This window comes from Papaver somniferum, chromosome 2, assembly GCF_003573695.1.
Source record: "Papaver somniferum cultivar HN1 chromosome 2, ASM357369v1, whole genome shotgun sequence".
NCBI classification, from domain to species: domain Eukaryota; kingdom Viridiplantae; phylum Streptophyta; class Magnoliopsida; order Ranunculales; family Papaveraceae; genus Papaver; species Papaver somniferum.
This window is the reverse complement of record NC_039359.1, coordinates 49,756,692-49,778,597: the sequence shown is the minus strand read 5'-3', so window position 1 is coordinate 49,778,597 and position 21,906 is coordinate 49,756,692. Positions and strand designations below refer to the sequence as shown.

Here is a 21,906-nt window from a genome sequence, read left to right as displayed (position 1 = left end):
CCAAGGCCTCCATATCTAATAGGCAGGGTAGATAACCTCAATTGGAGCTCCCCAAAAAAAGAACCTCCACTCACCACAATACCCTCCACCACCTCTCTCAATCCTCTATCAAAGATATCTACCGCAGCTGTAGTATATTCTGGGTAGCAAATACGAAGTCCAAAGAGCAGCTTGGAGATGTCCATACAAGCACATAATAGTAACAATTCACACTGAGGATCACGAAGCTTGGATAAAACTTGCATTAAATCCATTGTCTTTTCTGCCCTGCGGATAGTAAGTTCTTGCACAAACCCAATATCGAGGCTGATCGTACCACCCAATAACTTGATCCCCTTATCCGGCCTTGAAATTCCAGTAGGAAACATCCCATCTCTCCGGTCATCACCAGAGGGCCAGAAAATTTCTGTTTTCCGAGATATAAGTCCCAACTCAGGCCCATCTGTCTGAACTACTGCAAGTGCCTTAGTCACTTCTGCAGTGTCACCAATAATAGTGCCATCATCAAGATACCAAGCCTGCAAGGATAGCGTACACTGTTTATTTATCTTTGTAATAAGATGATGAATCACCAAAGCAAAAAACAAAGGCTCTAGAGGGTCACCCTGTTGCACTCCTGTAGACGAATAAATATAATCATCCCCCACATACAGTCTCGCAGGTTGGACATACAAGTATTCGACCCATGGCGATATAGATGGACATAAATTACGCACCTCAAAAAGCATGGTTGTTCGGTCAACTAGATTAAAGGCATTTGTGAAGTCAACTGTCAACATAGTCAAGCTAGCATCTGCATGATTTTTACTAACATACATGTTTACAACGTGTAGGATTGCCTCATCACCCACCCCAAACTGAAAATCTTGTAAATAAGATGCCATGTCCTGACCTACCCCCTTCATGGCTACTTTGGACACCAGAAGACGCAAAATTGTACTAACGGCAATAGGACGAATACTATTGTCAGGTTTAAGGAGAGGTGTTAAGGGCGCTGAAGCAATAAACTCTGCCATATTAAGTGGGCATCTGCCACTCAACCACAAATTTACTACCCGTGTTATCTCCATAATCAAATCAACAGCGACCGTGGAACCATCTTCACAAAAGGCATCCAATAAATGTTTTGCCCGAAGACCATCCTTTCCGTATGAAGTCCCCTTAGGGAACGACTTAATACAACTTAAAATTGTCCCTCCGCCAGCTAGTAAAGGTGTCTCACGCAGTGGGAAAGTTGGTTTCTGTGGAGGAGGCATGAGCGGGGGTTTATCTTCAAGCGCCTTCCTTGTCTCTTCGTTATATGGCGCTACCCCCGAAGAGCTGATGGCTTTGATCGCGGCAGTGTAATGCCCATCCGCAACCTTGCGCAAACAGGTAGAGACATTGGAGCTTAGCCTGTTATCTTCCTCCGTGTCGTCCACACCCTTAAACCCCACAATTCGCTTTACCTGCAAAACCTCCCTGACCAGTTGTTGTGCTCCTCCAGGTTCACTCCAGATTGCTAGTGTGCGAAGAATCTGTTTCTGTTTCAGCGCCTTACGATTCCCAGACTTGATCTCTTTCCTCTCCTTAGGAATGAACACTTGCAGCGTACAGCGGGGCAACAACAACAACCAAACCCAATTTCTAGTCAAATTAGGTTCTGCAACAACATTCAAAAGAGATGCCTTCAGGGCATGAGAAAACGTCAGCTTACACCCTCTTGGTATGCTCTTCACAGTGCGAATTGGAGCTCGAAAAACTGCGTCAACGGTCACAACATCAAGCTCGACATCACTGTCCAGCTGAACTGGAATTGAAACAGGCCGAGGTACCCCCACAATCTTAAAAAGAAGAAGATTTTATTTAAAAAAGAAAAGAAAAGTTTTTATCTTTATTTAAATAATATTCAAAATAAAAAATATTTTATTATTAATACATGTAATTTAAAAAGAATTTTTAAACCATGTCTATTTTTGTCATTAGGCACATCATAAACACTTCAACATGATAATTTACCAAACAGAATCTACAGTTTGTTGATTCCACAACACTTAACATATTATAGTTTACCAAACGTCTGACTACTTTATTTTTAAAACACAGCACGGCAACGCAAAGCACAGCGCGGCAACGCAAAGCACAACAAAACACAACAGAAAAGCACTTTTGTGAAACTCACAACAATACCAAACTACGCTTAAAATGAGTGTATTTTCAACAAAGTGTACCAAGATGGGGATAACCCTACCTATTCCCATCCTCCAAATGGCAGCAGCTACTTGTTGATGCCAGGAACCAGCTCACACATGGCTGCCACTAGTCTCAAATACGGAACCCAACAATTTAATGGTGGGTTTGGATGCAGAATTTTAAAAATGGAATTTATGGGTTCAGTGGATTTGGTGGAATTACGTTTACCTCGCTACATTTGGTTGCCCAAAATCCCTGGAATTACATTTCCAACTGGATTCACTTATCCAGCAAATCCTCCATATGGAATCCGACCCCTCCCCCCTAAGATTTGCTGGGAAACTTATCAGGGGATATATGGACCCACTTTTTTTTACTCCAAAACCCATATATATACAATTTTAAGATTCTTAGGGAAATGCCAAACAATACATGGACTTCAACACAAGAAAATTTGAATCCTAACAATCTCAACTGAGTTACCAAACATATGAGGTATTTACATGAATCCCATAATTTGTAATCTCGTGGGATTACAAATTCCTGGAAATTGTGAATTTTGCGACCAAACCCACCATAAGCCCATTCCCGCGGGTAATCATCCTTCAGGGTTTGGAAATTTTGCAAATCCAGGCGGATATGCTATTAATGCCCAGGGCCCAATTGCGGTTGGTAGTGGACTTGAGGATTCAGCAGGCACAAGTACAAAGATGGAAGCCTTGGAAGCATTTATATTCCAAATCCCCAGGTATTTTTTCTGTTCTTTCAATGCTATTAGTTCTTGTTATGACCTTCACTACTCAGCTTGCATTAGCTTAGTTATCTGTTGGACTGAACACGGATCAGCTATTTTGGGGAGTGGCATTGTAGTTTAACCTAGAATGGGACACGAGAGTCATAGAATTCACGTGTCCCTACTGTCAATTGTCCTTGTTTTTTTTTTTGTGGAAGTCGATCAAACCAATGGTATATTTGGAAAAGGGATTATAAGTCCTGGGGTTCATAAGTTTTCAGAGATCTTTTTCTGGTAAGCTCATTCAGGAAGGAGGGGTTGTGTGCGAGCCTGTTTTTATCATAGCCTTGCTTGAAATTATTGGAGTTAGAGTTTTTAACTCACTAGCATTATTGGTTGACATAAAGATGGTGGAACCACTGTGCATGCTTATATATTAAGAGAAAGGAAACTTGTATGAATCCTTTCCTAATCCTATTGTGCTAAATATTATAGGCGGAGACTTCTGAAATTTGGATTCAGACTCCAAGGGAGATTCCAGGAATGCAGTCAAATCCCTACTTTAACATGCAAGGGCAAGCACCACATGGATACATGCAGTTACACACAGGACATGCTTCTTACAAAGGCGCAACACCACAAGCTGCACATGTGCAATTTCCTGGATTGTATCATCCGGCACAACAACCTACCCCGATGGGAAACACCCATCACATGGTTTCTGGGATGCGGAGTAATGTTGGTGTGCCTGAAGCTGCTCCTGGAGGTCAAGTTGGTACATACCAACAGTCTCAAATGAGCCATCTCAATTGGGCAGGTAACTTCTAGGGTGAACAAAATGGCAACCTCTTATCCTCCCCTCCGTATTAGTAAAGGAAAAAAAAAGTTAGCATATAAAAAGATGTAGCTATGGGTTTTTATTAGTTCTTTGTGAAATGAAAAACAACTCTGGTAATGTTTTTTCTTTTTATTCAAAGCAGCAATGAAAAATCTTTTACTAATCCATTTTCAGTTGCATTACTCTTACAAACCATTCACAACCGGCAGAGAAAATTGTAAATGTCATGACATATGAACTGCCAATGTGCAAATTCATGTTGTTGCTAACTATGACGTCGTCCTGATTCGATTATTTAGTCCTCGACCTCCTCGTTTTTCCTTTGCAGCCGGAAAGATGTTGTCCCTTTGCGGCCGGCAAGCATAAATGTCTGCAAGCTTTTTGTTAGGAAATAAGTGGATTTTCTGTTTTGTCCTTTTCCACATTGAGTGGCACCACACCACTTCCAGGATTCTGTCACAGGCTGTTTCTGTTATTTATTACATTTGTAACGGTTATCCTGTTGTAAATAGGCCGTTATTAATAATTGTGATTGTTGTTTGTAACGGTTTTATCTGTTAGAATATCCAGATACAGACGCATCATTACAATAATTAATAGCCACAATTGAGCTAATTTTTATGATCTCGACACGTGTCATATTTGTCACATTTATCTTAAAGGTTTATCTGTTATCTATATATACAACAATTCATAATGTGACACGTGTTTTAATAACCATATATAGAGCAACGGTTATAACTGTTACCAATCCTTGCAACGATTTTTCGTCGACACGTGTCATCCTGTTGTCACGGCTTTTGTACTCTCATTTGTAAGATGACACACGTTGTTTTTACCTTAACAATTGTTGTCACAGTATCCCAGTGACAATTCTTTCAGTTACGATAAAAGAAATGGGTAGCCCAGATCATTCTCATGGACCTGGACTTCCGGTTTACAGGCCTATAATACAACTAAAACTAAACCTGGAACCCAGGCCTGCAATTTCTTATTTTTCAATCTGCAGTTCATGCATTCTCAAAAGAAGATTCATAAATTCATGCATTCTACAAAGAAGGTTCATACATTCATTACGAACACATACAACAGAATCATTCTATTCATTATGAAATTAAACCCAAAAAAATTCAAACCTAACACTCTGAGCTGCGACAAAGCTCCTCAAAGTAATGCATCTCCTTGATGACGCGTAATCTGTTCAGCATGTGCCTTACCATCAAGCCTTTTTCCTTCTTATGTAAACCCAATCTGAAGAAAAATTGGTATTCAACAATCAATGACTGACAGGATGACCGATTCAATCATTCAAGAAACTAAGGAGTTGAAAAAAGAGAGCAAGGTAGGAGTTGAAAAAATAATTGGATTAAGAAAGATAGAGAACACTACAAGAAAATGAAGGGAAAAGGTCAAGTAGACATACCTAAAGAGCACAACCAAAATCAAGAGCAAGAACAGAGGAACCTAGTTTTGTGTTTGGCTGCACCAAAAGAGAGTGAGAAGTTAAAAAAATCTGAACCAGACCACCACACCCTAATTTTTTTCAAGTTAGAATGAGTTTTCTGATCTCTTCATACCTTTTCGGCTCCAATAAATAATTACTTCCAAGTACATCATACACAAATTCCATTAGCAAATGCCGCACTTAAATTGAAAAAAACGAAATGAGAATCACCTGAAATGTGGAAGGCTTTGCATTTTTGTAGCAAATGCAGCAATTAGTTGACCTTCATCACCATGTTATGGTACTAAGTCAAATGGTAGGAGAAAGCAGAGTACTTGCCTGCATCTGCAGGTGCCATAACCATCAACAATTTTGTAATCAGACATCAAGGCCTAAAATACTTCAGCAGACATAACTCATGAGTTATCAAACACAAAACTGTACGAACAAAACTAAGTTGATTACACATAACTACTGTGTGCCTAACATGCTGAATACATTTCAGATACTAAAGGGGGTACACAACATTTCAGATTCTGAATACATGACTAAAACTCTGGAATGTAGTAGAAGACCATAATCATAATAGTATCAAAATAAAACTGATTACTAACATTAAATGTTTCACAAGCCGTGACCAAACACCAGCTTAAATTGTGGAAAGCCATACACTAATGCCGCCACCGAGGTTTTGAATTTGTAGCATCTAATGCCGCCACCAAGGTGGTGAATCTGTACCAGACGAATACCAGATATTAGCACCAAATATATGAATCAAGCTATACTGGCTGCATAAGCCTCTTTCCTCGGAAGGCATAAATAAGAGAACTGAGTTTCCAATTACACGAGGAAGGCATAAATAAGAGAACTGAGTTTTCAATTACACAAACATTAAGCATAAATAAGAATTTATGAACATCAAATCAATGGCCCAACCAACCCTAGATTGTTTCTTCCCAACTAGTGGTACTTTTGTCAAGAAAATTTAAGCCAATTTGAAAAAAAAATCCACAGGAGTACCAAAGCTAGTAATCTTTGTTGCTGGAACGTGTAGGTGTAAGCTAACGGATATAGAACATAAAATAGGGATGCTAGAAAAGAGAGAAGATGATAGAAATTTCCTAACAGGTATCCTACTAAACAACCTCTACCTTTTATCTAGATATAACATCAAAAGGTAACAACTAAAACATTCAATAGGGTGTCAAGCCACCCTTTGCAAGGGTGGGGTACGATATATATGTGAGATGGAACCTAACCTTCCCCTAAAAAAATGATTAAAAAAAAAAGTCAGCGACCTGTTGTTCACTATTTTATTGATTGTTGAACTTAACAAAACTAGTTAGGGTAATTTATACTTACAGCCACATGCACCCTTTGTTCTAGCATCAATATTTGCTCCATTCTCAAGCAATTCATCAATGACCTTATGATACCCTCCCTTTGCAGCAAGGTGTAGCAGAGTCATACCTTGTGATCTTAACCCCAGGAAAGAATATTGACATCCATCACCTCACTCAAAAGTCGCTTCACCTATTAAAAGAGACAACAAAAGAATAAGTAGAGCTAATAAGAGAAAATAGTGCATAAGAGGAAGCTGGTTACTTAGTTAAGAATATTAGTACAAATAAGTAAGTGAAGATTAGAAGCAATGAAACATCAAGGCCTAAATGTTTAGTTTATGACAACTCTCATCCACCCTACTTGGGGTACTCTCATGATGTTCTATAATAGCATCAAAAAAAATCATGACACCACTCCACACATAAATTCACAAGCTGTAACTGTGGAAACACACTACTTTCCAGATTTCTAACATCACTATTTAACAAATAACATGCCGCAAAGTATAACAGCACCGCAGAGGTCACACAAACCACAAGTTAAATATTAACAAGAGCAAATATGTTTCTTCAATATCAATTTCTATTGCCCTTTTATCATAATGGCAATAAAAATTCAGAACAAAAAAAATAAGACTTGAAACCAAAGTTTTAAGTCAGGAACACTATCATGGTTGAACTCTCAACTGAGTATACCTGTAAATTTATGCAAAGCTTTTTCTATCATAGAAACATAAGTTACAGAGGGAGTAAGACCATATGCTTTGACCAAGCAAGTATTGAACAAAAGCACCAATAAGTAGGGGGGGAAATTGCTGGTGCAAAATAGAGAAACAAAGGCAAAAGCGAACAAGAACATGACTTCCATTTATAAGAACAACACAAGAATTATAGTAAACCCTATGCTACCAAAGTTGAAAATCTGAACCTAAATCAAAACCCCATGCTATCACAGTAAACCTTAACTATCACTGTCATAAATAAATAAGATTTAAACCCAAAATTTGACTGTGAAAACTTCATCAAAATTAAGACAAAAACAAAAAATTGCAACTCAGGAATCACCATCACAGTTGCAGAGCCCAAAATCAACATACTAATTCTCAGACCCTAATTTGAATAAGAAAAACAAACCCCTAATTCCAAACTATTAAAAACTATGAAAGAAAAATTGAAAACCCTAAATTTGACACAACAAATTAGCAAGAAATGAAGAATAAACCCTAATTCGAAAGCATCAACTCATAATACAACAAAATCGAAATCCCAATATACAGATCTGAGATTAGTATTACTTTGTGGTGAAAGAACAAAGGATAGTTGGACCTAGGCTAATTTTCGCCTGTGTGAATAGAGAGATAAAAGTCAGAAAGCTGATAAACTACTTCCATTAATAAACCTTATGCTACAAAAGCGAAATCTGAATCAAAATCGAAATCCCATGCTTTTACAGTAAACTCTAAACTTACCAAAAGACTTCAATCGAAATCCCATGCTTTTACAGTAAACTCTAAATATCATACAAACCCCCAATTCCCAACCATTTGAAAGGAAAACTGTTAACCCTAAATTTGACAGAACTGGCAATAAACCCTAATCTTAACTCATGAAATCTATAACCTTCCATTCACAAAATAAGAGTCAAACAAAATCAATAAAAGATAAAAAAAATCAGTGATGAAAAATCTGAAAATAAAGACTAAGAAAAATTAGAGAAATGGGTTTTGTTATCGGTCTTGATTTCGAGACTAACAATACTCATGGATTTAAACTTTGAAAGCAGATTTAGGTAACAATCAGATCATAGATAAACTCTCTCAGCAGATGCACAACATGGATAAAACAGAAATAGAAGAAGATGTAAGATAGAAATATGACAGAATGACATGAATTAGGGTTTCACGTTCTTGCAGCGAGTGTGAGAGGCGCAGGAGAAAGAGAAAAAAAGATGGGGATTAGGTTAAGTGATTTTCTCTCTCTTCTAGAGTTATATAGGAAAACCTAATAGTTACCTCGACTAACTATTCAACGAGATATAGGGACACGATTTTTCGTGTGTGTGCTTCCCACGTTTACTTTTACTAGGTTATAGTGTGGTAGAGCCAGAAAACCATTACTTATGGATTTTTGTTAAACGGGGACAAAATGTGATCCGAGGAGAGCAGAATTTATAGTCGACTCATTAACAAGGTATGGTTTTGTATATTTTTTCAACTCGGTCTAAGTTTCCCTTATTTTTTATCTTCTTCGTTGATATTCATAAATCAATTAATTTCTTAATTAACTAATTATAAAATCCTAGAAGTTGGTTTCACTAGTCCTAAATTAATTAATTTCTTAGATATATATCTGAAATTAAAGTAGAAAAAATAAAAAATATATTTAAAGAATAAATTGATTGGTTAACTTGGCCTTTGTGTTCGAAATTTTTTTTCTCGTGAAATCCTCTGTGAGTTATCCAAAAATTATGTGAAATTAAAACACAAACATTAGTAGCGTAATATTATGGCAAAAATTGGAATCAAAACAATTTATGGGGATCGTTAATTAAACCTCTCCAGCTTAGTTGGATGTTTCAGTTACAACCGAAAGGAATTGATAAGTGAGTATACAAAAACAAAGCTAGAGCAAGAGTATCATGAGGTTCAGTGCAACACTAATTAATCGTAATCTGAATTTACAGTTACAGTTACAAGATTGAGTGGGGTGATGAGTATCGATTCTTTCCATTTCCTATCAAGAGAGTTCAGACTTCAGATTGCTACGGATGAGGCAAGGTAGATGATCATTCACGAAACAAGGAGCATTATAGACCGAGTAACAAAAGTATATAAAGTCGGACCTAGTTAGTGAGTCGCCTACGAGTTTTTCTCTCCTCGGATCACATATTGCTCCCTCTCTAACAAAAATCTTACTTATGACACCAATTTAATTAGTTTATAGATATCTGATAGTTAATCAGCTTCTTGCCATGTGTCAAAAACAAAATTTCAACATCTGAGGTTCAAAGATTTATAGAGTTAAACCTGAGTGTCTGGTTCGGATGAACTGAAGATGAAATATATTAGTTTCCAACCAAGCAAAAATTAACCATAAATAAGAATTTACGAAAATCAAATCAATGACTCAACCAAACCCTAGATTGTTTCTTCCCAACAAGCAGTACTTGTGTCCAGACAGTATAAGCCAATTTGAAAACAAATCTTACAACATATAAGATTTATACAAAATCTCGTGTTGCTTCTGGATTTGTAAAAACGCCTATTGAAGGTCCTTGTATATATGATATAGCGAACTGAAAGAAATACCCTCCACTGTGGTGTAAATTGGAGGGATGCCAATCTAAAACTGATTTTATCCTAGCTCTCTTCAGTAGATCACTTGGGTACCTTAGATGCCAATGAGATGATAAGACAAGGTAGCGAAAAATAGCTTTAGTTGGGAATATATACAACATGATTAAAAAAATATATCATAATTGAACATCCCAGGTTCGAAGATCACTAGACTTAGACCTGAGCCTCTAATTCGAATGAACTGGAGACGATATATATCATATTTGAATATCCCAAGTTCAAAGATCACTAGAGTTAGACCTGAGTGTCTCATTCGGATGAACTGCAGACGAAATATATCATATTTGAACATCATAGGTTCGAAGGTTACTAGAGTTAGACTTGAGTCTCTAATTCGGATGAACTGGAGACGAAATATATCATATTTGAACATCCTAGGTTCGAAGATCACTAGAGTTAGACCTGAGTCTCTAATTAGGATGAACTGGAGACGAAATATATCATATTTGAACATCCCAGATTCGAAGATCACTAGAGTTAGACCTGATTTTCTGATTTGGATGAACTGAAGAGGAAATATATCAGAATTGAACATTCCGAGTTCAAAAATTACTAGAGTTAGACCTGAGTTTCTGATTCGGATGAACTGAAGATGAAATATATCAGAATTGAACATGCCAGGTTCGAAGATTACTAGAGTTAGACCTGAGTTTCTGATTCAGATGAACTGAAGACGAAATATATTAGGATTGAACATCCCGAGTTCAAAGATTACCAGAGTTAGACCTGAGTTTCTGATTCGGATGAACTGAAGATGAAATATATCAGAATTGAACATCCCAGGTTCGAAGATTACTAGAGTTAGACCTGAGTGTCTGGTTCGGATGAACTGAAGACGAAATATATCAGAATTGACCAACACAGGTTCAAAAACTACTAGAGTTAGACTTGAATTTCTCGTTTGGATGAACTGAAGACGAAATATATCAGAATTGATCAACATAGGTTCAAATACTACTAGAGTTAGACTTGAGTTTCTCGTTCGGATGAACTGAAGACGAAATATATCAGAATTGATCAACACATGTTCAAAAACTACTATATAGTTAGACTTGAGTTTCTCGTTCGGATGAACTGAAGACGAGATATATCAGAATTGATCAACACAAGGTCAAAAACTACTAGAGTTAGACTTGAGTTTCTCGTTCAGATAAACTGAAGAGGAAATATATCAGAATTGATCAACACAGGTTCAAAAACTACTAGAGTTAGACTTGAGTTTGTCGTTCGGATGAACTGAAGACGAAATATATCAGAATTGATCAACACATGTTCAAATACTACTAGAGTTAGACTTGAGTTTCTCGTTCGAATGAACTGAAGACAAAGTATATCAGAATTGATCAAAATAGGTTCAAAAACTACTAGAGTTAGACTTGAGTTTCTCGTTCGGATGAACTGAAGATGAAATATATTAGAATTGAACATCTCAGGTTCGAAGATTACTTGAGTTAGACATGAGTTTCTGATTTGGATGAACTGAAGATGAAATATATCAGATTTGAACATCACAGGTTCAAAGATTACTAGAGTTAGACATGAGTTTCTCGTTTGGATGAACCGAAGACGAAATATATCAGATTCAAACATCACAGGTTCAAAGATTGCTAGAGTTAAGCCTGAGTTTCTCGTTCGGATGAACTAAAGATGAAATATATCAGATTCGAACATCACAAGTTCAAAGATTGCTAGAGTTAGACCCGAGTTTCTTGTTCGGATAAACTGAAGACGAAATATATCAGATTCGTTAGTGCAATAAATATCATGGAGATAGTGAAAACGACCATACTACCCTTATCGGAAATAAGTGAAATAAATATTACAGATTGTGAAAATGACCATATTACCGTTACTAGAAATAAGTGCAATAAATGTCGCACAAACAATGAAAATGACCATATTACCCTTACTAGGAATTAGTGCAATAAATATCATGGGGATAGTGAAAATGACCATACTACCCTTATCAGAAATAAGTGAAATAAATATTACAGATTATGAAAATGACCATATTACCCTTACTAGAAATAAGTGCAATAAATATCACACAGACAGTGAAAATGACCATATTACCCTTTACTAGGAATTAGTGCAATAAATATCATGGAGACAGTTAAAATGACCATACTACCGTTATCGGAAATAAGTAAAGTAAATATTAAAGATTGTGAAAATGACCATATTACCCTTACTAGAAATAAGTCAATAAATATTACAGAGACAGTGAAAATGACCAAAATACCCTTATCAAAAATAAGTAAAGTAAATATTATAGACTGTGAAAATGACTATTTTACCCTTACTGGAAGTAAGTACAATAAATATTATAGAGACTGTCAAATTGACCAAACTACCCTTATTGGAAATAAGTGCAATAAATATCACATAGACGGTTAAAATGACTATACTACCCTTACAGGAAATTAGTGAAATAAATATTATGGAGACTGTGAAAATGACCAGACTACCCTTATCAAAAATAAATAAAGTAAATATTACAGACTGTGAAAATGACTATTTTACCCTTATTGGAAGTAAGTGCAATAAATATTATGGAGACTGTCAAAATGACCAGACTATCCTTATCGGAAATAAGTAAAGTGAATATTACAGACAGTGAAAATGACCATATTACCCTTACTGGAAATAAGTGCAATAAATATTATGGAGACTATCAAAATGATCAGACCACCCTTTTCGGATATGAGTAAAGTAAATATTACAGTCTGCTAAAATGACCATTTTACCCTTAGGGGAAATAAGAGCAATAAATGTTATGGAGACTGTCATAATGACCAAATTACCCTTATTGGAAATAAGTACAACAAATATCACACAGACGGTGAAAATCACCATACTATCCTTACTAGAAATTAGTGCAATAAATATTATGGAGACTGAGAACCTTGGTCCCGATTCAGAAAATAATTGACAGTGAACTAAGCATCAAGGCTTCAGTGTGTTGTGGTTTTATTGTCCTGTTTGTTCGAGTGGCTGAGATACCCTTGACGGTGGTGATGTATTCTCAAAATTATTTTAGAGCAGTCTACCTGTTCTCTAACTTCTCTTAGATTCGCATCAGAAAACTCAATAAATCCACCAACAAATATTCACTCCTCCAAATGGATCGAGAAATCCCACTCAAAATCTCTTTATAGCGAAGGCATTCGTGGATTTTTTATTTCTTCAATTTGTGGCGGCCAGGTGGTGACGGCGATATAAGTAGATTTTATGTCCCGAGGGGGTGTAGTGGTGGGGACGATATATTCTTAAGATCATAAGATGAGAAATGAAGTATTTGGGTGTAGATATCCATGTAATTTTTTTAACAAATAGGGATATAATTGTAAATGGCTAAATGTTTAAATGGTTAATTTTATTAATATTTAACTTAACAGAGTCAAAGACAGTCAACGTTATTTTCAGGTACCAAAGCTTAAGTTGGACAAATATTAGACCAAACACTAATTTTGGACAAAATGTAAGTACCAAAATCAATTAACCCAAGTAAATATTACAGTCTGTGAAAATGATCATTTTACCCATAGGGAAAAATAAGTGCAATAAATGTTATGGAGAGTGTGAAAATGACCAGACTACACTTATCGGAATTAAGTAAAGTAAATATCACTGACAGTGAAAATGACCAAATTACCCTTACTAAAAATTAATGCAATAAATACATGGTGACAAATAAAATGACCAGACTACCCTTATCGGAAATAAGTTAAGTAAATATTATAGAATGTGAAAATGACCATATTACCCTTATCACAGTCTCCATCACATTTATTAACCTTATTTCCAGTAAGGGTAAAATGGTCATTTTCACAGACTATAATATTTACTTGACTTATTTTTAATAACGGTAGTCTGGTAATTTTCACACCATCAATAATATTTATTGCACTAATTCCAGTAAGGGTAATATGATCATTTTCACAGTCTGTAATATTTACTTTACTTATTTCCAATAAGGGTAGTCTGGTCATTTTCACAGTCTCCATAATATTTATTGCATATGTTTCCAAAAAGGGTAAAGTGGTCAATATTTACTTTACTTATTTTTGGTAAGAGTAGTTTGGTAATTTTCATAGTATCCATGATATTTATTGCACTTACTTCCAGTAAGGGTAATATGGTCATTTTCAGGTTTGTAATTTTACTTTATTTATTTTTTATAAGGGTAGTTTGGTCATTTTCATAGTCTCCATGACATTTATTGCATTTAGTTCCAGTAAGGGTAATATGATCATTTTCACAGTCTGTAATATTTACTTTACTTATTTCTGATAAGGATAGTCTGGTCATTTTCATAGTCTCCAAAATAATTATTCCACTTACTTCCAGTAAGGGTAAAATAGTTATTTTCATAGTATTTAATATTTACTTACTTATTCTGATAAGGGTAGTTTGGTCATTTTCATAGTCTCCATGATATTCGTTGAACTTATTTCCAGTAAGGGTAATATGGTCATTTTCAGTATGTAATATTTACTTTACTTATTTTTGATAAGGGTAGTTTGGTCATTTTCATACTCTCCATGATATTTATTGCATTTATTCCCAGTAAGGGTAATATGGTCATTTTCATAGTCTGTAATATTTACTTTACTTATTTCTGATAACGGTAGTCTGGTCACTTTCATAGTCTTCAGCATATTTATTACACTTATTTCCAGTAAGGGTAAAATAGTCATTTTCATAGTATGTAATAGTTACTTTACTTATTTCTGATAAGGGTAGTTTGGTCATTTTCATAGTCTCCATGATATTTATTGCACTTATTTCTTGTAAGGATAACATAGTCATTTTCATAGTCTCCATGATATTTATTGCACTTATTTCTAGTAAGTGTAAGATGGTCATTTTCACAGTAAGGGTAATATGGTCGTTTTCAAAATGTGTAATATTTCCTTTATTTATTTTCCGATAAGGGTAGTTTAGTCATTTTCACAGTCTCCATAATATTTATTGCCCTTATTTCTAGTAAGGGTAAAATGGTCATTTTCACAGTTTATAATATTTTCTTTACTCATTTCTTATAAGGGTTGTATGGTTATTTTCACAATCTGTAATATATACTTTATTTATTTCCGATAAGGGTAGTCTGGTCATTTTCACAGTTTCCGTAATATTTATTGCACTAATTTCCATTAAGGGTAATATGGTCATTTTCAGAGTCTGTAATATTTACTTCACTTATTTCTGATAAGGGTAGTCTGGTCATTTTCACAGTTTGCATAATATTTTGTTGCACTTTTTTCCATTGAGGGTAATACGGTCATTTTAACAGTTTGTAATATTTACTTTACTTATTTCTGATAAGAGTAGTCTGGTCAGATTCACAATCTTCGGAATTTTTATTGCACTTATTCCGATAAGGGTAGTCTGGTAATTTTCACCGTCTTCTGAAGAAGCATATATGTCAAAGTCAAATTTTTATAAAGTCATGAATTGTTGACTTGGTATTGATCTGTTTTCTAATATTAAGAAAATTAAAAAGAAAAAGAAAAAGAAAAATGTATTTTGATTTATAGAAATGAAATATAATTGTTGGTTTGTACAAATGTGGGAAAATTTGTGACAAGTAAAATTCAAAGTGTTATAATTTTGGGATTGTTTTAGATGTGGTGAAATATTTGGGTGGAATCATCACTTTGGATTATAATTGTGATTGTCTATAAAATTGTCAACAAATATTATTGTGACTTTCTCAAAGCTGTTCCTATTGACGGACTAAACCAGCATATTGGGCCTCGCCAATTTAATGTTGTTCTTTGCTACAAGTTGGGTATACTCCTTTTCGCAGAAGGTAGCATTTGCCCCTTTTGTTATAAGAAAATGGACCGCTTTGGTGACCATGCTCTACATTGTGCACATGAAATCGGCCTCAAGTACCGACATGATCTTGTCCTAGCTTGGATACCTGCTAGGAAGGAAGTTTCTTTGAGCTTTATTTCTCCTACAGGGAAGACTTTGCGACCGACAGATTTATTAATATATGGTTGGGATATAACGGTCGCGACGTGCTTCGATGTCACCGGTGTTTCCCCTTTTATTAGTGATGAGACTCGTACTCTTTGCCCAATGCAGTGGACAATGCCGTGACCCGTAAATGCAACAAATATTTAGACGTTGTGTCTCACATGGCTATGGCTTTGGAGCTCTCGCTTTTTCTACTTTTGGGAATTAAGTGAAGATTTTGTTAATCTTTTTAAAAGGCTTCATAATTACTTTTCTAGGCATGAAGCTAACGCCAAAAAAGGAAACTTCTTCTTCCATAGATTAGGTATTGTGATTCAAAAGGGTATTGGAGCGCAGCCTGTAGCGAGGCTCCCCGCCAATTTCTTATAAAACTCTTTTCTTCAATTATTTTTACTATTATTAACTAAATGAAGAAAGGCGACAATTTGGATCAATTTTTTTTTTTAATATTCCTAATTATTATCAAGAATACAAAATTTAATATCAGTTATAACTGTTGCAGGACTTATCACAAGTGTATCTGTGACTGAAAAATAAACTGTGACAGGCTGCACTGTCACAAAATCCTGGTTTTGGTGTAGTGTGGATTTCCTAATCTAGGCGGTATAGAGTTTAGGAAAGAGTTTAGTTTCCTAATAGGAGACTAATACTTCGTGGTTAAGTTTGTGTTTTCTATATATAGGACTAGAATTGTAGGTTTCTAGACATCCAATCTAGAAGAGTGGTAAATCCTTATGCTTAGGATTTTAGTCTCTTTGTTAGGGAGGATCGAATGCTACGGTGAAGGTCAATATCGGTGTTGGAGAAAAACTTGTAGAGAGAGGTTTTTGGTGTTGTAGTGTGTCGGGTTTTGGGCTTTGCCCTAAACCAAGTTTCTAGTGTTTTTATGCTTCTCCTCTGTTACAAGCAACTGTGAAGATTGTGTAGAAGAGAAGACATGAGGCTGGTTTGAGGAATGGTTAGAGAGTTGATTTCTATGGTTTCTTAGATGGTGCTCTCGTGTATGTCCGGTTAACTCTTTGGTCTTTTCTTGGGTTGCGGAAAGAGCATGTAGTGGTCTTTGATTCAATGGAAGTTTTTCTAGTGGTGTTGGCCGTGCATGTAGCCTGTAAAGGTGAACCACATATATCTTGTGTTGTGATTGTGTGTGTGCTTTATTATCTTCTGTCTCTCTTGTTATTTCTCCATATTTGGTTCAAATCACCAATTTCCCTTTATGATCCTGATTTCCATTGCGTTCGGTATTGAAATATTGTGTTGATGTATCAACCACCAAGATTATCGTGCAGTTCACATACGAGAAGACTAAGTATCGTTCAGATCAAGATAGACTAAGTCGAGTAATACGTGTAATCTAACTACCGTAGACTCCAGTTAAGATAAGTAAAGAAGAGTCAAAGCTTCCAAGATTTGTGGATATGTTGTAGTTGGTCATAGTTTATCTCTTACCACTCACTCTATAAATAAGAGTACCTTATGTAACTGTAATCCATCCCAGAATAATCAAACATCTGGAGATCAATAATAATTTTTTTTTCGGGAGTTGTCCGTGGACGTAGGCGTTAGTGCCGTACCACGTTAAGATCTTGTATTCTTATTGTCTTTGATTTCGTCTCCTCTAATCGATGATCCGTCTCAATACCCATAATTTATTATTCGAGTGGCAATTTTCCCAACACTTTTATTCTTAAATTCTCAATCTCGCTGCTTGCATTTGGTTTATTGGTTCCCTCTTTTATACTTTTTTCTAACATTGATATTTTATTATTGTATCTCTCTACCTGTGTATCCTAAAAATACAGGTTAAGACAATTTAGAAGAGGAAGGAGAAAATGTTATACTAAACTAAAAGAGATTTTATTTTCATTCTGACCGTTCGATGTGGCCATCGTTCCACCCCAAATTGCCGGCATTTATTCTTGATTACCGTACTGGATATTGCTGCTTGGACCATCGTAATGTGGAACCATCTGGTCAGGTCGTTTAGCGTTAATGCCTTAACCTTTCGCTTCTGCAACATTACAAGATCAGTAAATTTAGAACACCCAAAGCAGTTGGCAATGTTACGTGCATGTGTGAGTTCATACACCCAAAACTGCTACCTGTGTCGCGCGATCAGGCTTAGGCCTAGGAGTTGTAGCGTCATTGTCATTCGTATCAGCTGGAGTTCGATTTTCCTCCTCTTCTCGAGGATGATGTGCCTCTGTATTATCTATCAACAAAAAAAATATCACATCCTGTAAAATGCATTATATATTTCAGAAGTACAAATAAATTCAAGTTACTAAACATTTCACAATGTACCTGGGGGAGGGTTGGGTTCATCTGGTTGGACGTTATTGAACGAGTTGAGTCCATAGCATAATGCATCATAGTAAACCCATTATGGATCTTGCACTAAAACATATCCTTCTTGAGTACGGTTCTGACAGTACTGAACTATGAACTGATTCACACTGTTCATGCTTTGCATTGTGAAACTGCAGAACCAAATGTAATAAAATCAATGTCAGGACGCCGTGGGAGACTATCCATCACACACAAATGCCTGGTATTCAGGTGAAAACTTACTCGACCATTTGATAGTTCACAATAGGAGGTTCATTGATAGTATTAGTCTGTATCTCATGAATAACATGGCATATAACACCAATTCTTCCATGAATCTCAAGCTTCATACTATTCGCGCCTACAGGATACAGTCAAACAACCAAATCAGAAACGTTATACACTTGGAAGTAAAAAAATATATTCATGGAATCACACAACATTCAAAGATATTTCACTGAGCATACCATTTTGGTGGATGATTTCTCGTAGAACTTGACAGTAACTACAATTGAACGGAGTCTGGGCAGGACGCCAAACCGTAAATGGAGCAACAAAATTCGTCTCAACTTCATCACCCATATCACCAATGTACCCAGAAGTTCCATCCTCAACCCGGCATTGACACATCCCCCATTGTTGTTAATCAAAATTCAAGTCTACCAAAGAACCCTTCTCCATCTCTCTTTTTATGCGATTATCGATTTTGCGAGACGATTGGTGGCAAAAATTTGTGCACACACCAATGGCCGCCGGTACAGTCGAGAGAGAGGAAGAAGCCACAAAAACCCTGTAATCCTCAATCACCAAAGTTTGGTACTTGAGATGGGAATTCAACAATTTAAGAAGAAAATCAAATGCAAAATGTAGGAGTCAAATATCGCACATTTACTATGTATGCGAGATAAAGGTCAACCAATATAAGCGAGGACCATCGCACATAACAAAATTGAGATGACGTATTTGATGATGTCAGCATAATCACGAGTAAAGTGTGATGAATTGTGCGAAGTTAAGAAAACGTACATGAGCGATTGTAACACACAGTGATTCCGAAAATAGGGGATCTATTAGCTGTCATCCACTTTGTAATATCCTATATAAAGGGAAGGGTTATCATGTAATGAGGGGATCTTTAGAGTTTGTTAGACAAGAAATTAGGAGAGAAAAAGTTTATTTGGAGAGCAAGTTAAGTCTTTGTATTATCTTGTATCCAACTTGAGATCTTAATGAATAAACGAATGATTTTCACCATGATTTCTTAGAGTATTGTTTAGATTCTTGTATGGATGTGGTTGTAGGATTTCCTGCAACTACATTTTGGCGCTAGAAACAGCTTGGAGTGATATGCCCTGTTAGTGAATTCGTTTAGAAATCAAGTTTCCAGAATTTTAGATCTAACATTTTTCTTTAAACAATTGAGATCTTCATCATTAGAACCTTTCAATTCTCTTTAAAGTAGTATTTAATTTGTTATTACAAAAAAGTGGTGATGGTACGAATCAGATCTACTGTTGAACAAGCGGCGACAGCCAGAAGGAGTACAAGAATTGCTGAGAGAATAAGAGGTGAAATTCCTGAACAACCAAAGGAAGGAGAAACAGAAAATTAAAGAAATGTAATTCCAATTGGAACTCAGCGTGCACAACAGCAGAACAATAATATTGATTACGATAGAGTGAGTATTCATACTGCACGTACGAATTCTACCGAAGAAGAGGTACAAAGAACTGGAGATGCAGGAAGGATTGAAGGAAATGAAGAGAATATGACAATTGCAGAACTTAAGACAAATATTGATTGTAGAACGGAGGAGAGAGGAGGAAGAGCGTGCGAACTTGATACGTCAGAAGAGAAGAGAATCTCAGATTTCAAGAACATAGATCAAGAAGTGCTACGCGATCAAGGTCAAGGACAAGTAGAAGTTCATCAAGACAAAGTCAATCTATTCGAAGAGATGTTAGGCGGGAGCAACCTTTGGGTAATATCGATGAGAACTTACAAGTAAATGATAATCTACAAGATCAACACGATGAAAGACGCATAAAATATGACCGATACGAGCAACCGCAATAATATCATCGCCGACAAGAAGGTCAAGGGAACAAAAGACGTCAAAATACAGGCGAACGTCATCCCACACACTATGAATCAGATAATGATGAAGAAAATGATCCAGAACAAGGGAGAATTATATTGCATGGTAGAGAAATATTGAGAGATCAATATGCTCGCGAAGAAGAGGAAGAAAGAAATAATACCATTCGTGAACGTACGAGAGATGAAAGAGAAAGGCGTAGGAGAAGAAGAGAAGAAGCTGAAGAAAGAGAGATACAAGAGGCCATGCGTCAGAATAATCATGGGAATAGATTGAGGAAAACGAGATTAGAAATACCTATGCAACATGATTTAGATCAAACTATGAGTGAAGAAATTATTCAAGAAATGGCAAAGCTAAGAGAAATGATGACTACGCCAAGAAATGGTGGAAGAAGACAGTTAGAGGAAGCAGTAGAGGAGGCTGGACAAATGCCCTTTGCAAGGCAAATTCAAATTGCAATAATACCGCCAAAGTGCAATTTACCAGTTTTCACTAGTATATTTGATGGAAGCACATGTGCAGTACAACACATAAAAGCTTACCGTCGGCCTCTATTGCAATGGGAAAAAAATGATGCAGTGTTGTGTAAATATTTTCCTACCAGCTTGACAGGGGAGGCTCTGCAATGGTTTGAAGGGTTGAAAGTTGGGACCATAAGATCATTTCATCATCTACAGAACGTCTTTTTGGGAAAAAATATCAGCAATAATATGTCAAGACCGGGAATTGAGACAACATTTGGGATTCGCAGAAGGATCAATGAAAGTTTGCGTCATCTAACCACGCGCTGGAGAACCATGTGTAGTGAAATGGAAAGACTAGTAGATGAACGAAATCTTATACTAGCCTTTGTGAATGCTCTTTTTCCTACGGACTTATTATATACACAGATCTTCAAGATAAAAGACACTTTAACAATGTCAGAGTTGCGCGAATTTCAAGAAGAATATATAGCGCTTGAGGAAAAGCAGAGAGATATGGAGTCTTACCCAGTTGCGATACCTAATACGAATAAAGGGAATGCAAGTTTACTCCCAAGGATGACAAATGCTGTTGTGAGCACCTCTCAGGGAAATCAAGGAAAGAACATTATAGAGGTGGAACAAAAGATGGTAGCCATGAGTAGTGCAGATCAAGAAGAATTCGAAAGGGAGTACAGAGAACGACAATTCCAAAATCGCGGAGGAAATAATAAGATTCAAAGAATGGACAATCCTCCAGAAGGCTATGGAAATCAATAACCATATTATAATACTCCCTCCGTTCCACTTTAGATGATGTTCTTGGAGTTTTCACGCAGATTAAGAAATGGAGAGAGATATGAAAAGTTTCCATCTATACCCTTGAGAAAAGTCTTCAAACATTAATTGCTATTAGTTACATTTAACAAATAATAGTTCCAAGACAAAATATAAGGGTGTTATTGGTAGTTTTGTGGAAAAGTATGAAAACTTTCAAGTATTGTGGAACAAAGAAAAAACCCTAAAACATTATCTAAAATGGAATGGAGGGAGTAGAAGACAAGGAACTGGAAAGGTGGTATGGGAACAGATAAACTTGCCAAAGTTAAATACTACAGTAGACAAAATCTAGGAAGTTGTTA

At 36.1% G+C, this 21,906-nt stretch overlaps 1 long non-coding RNA gene across 1 annotated transcript; it reads right to left on the bottom strand.

Annotated features, from left to right (window-relative positions):
- Positions 1 to 4,730: 4,730 nt before the first annotated feature.
- On the bottom strand, positions 4,731 to 8,474 carry LOC113347595. Its single transcript, XR_003359122.1, has 4 exons — positions 6,550 to 8,474; positions 5,802 to 5,919; positions 5,167 to 5,532; positions 4,731 to 4,994 (listed from the first exon to the last, which is right to left on the bottom strand). It is a non-coding gene; the product is annotated as an uncharacterized LOC113347595 (long non-coding RNA).
- Between the last annotated feature and the right edge of the window lie 13,432 nt (positions 8,475 to 21,906).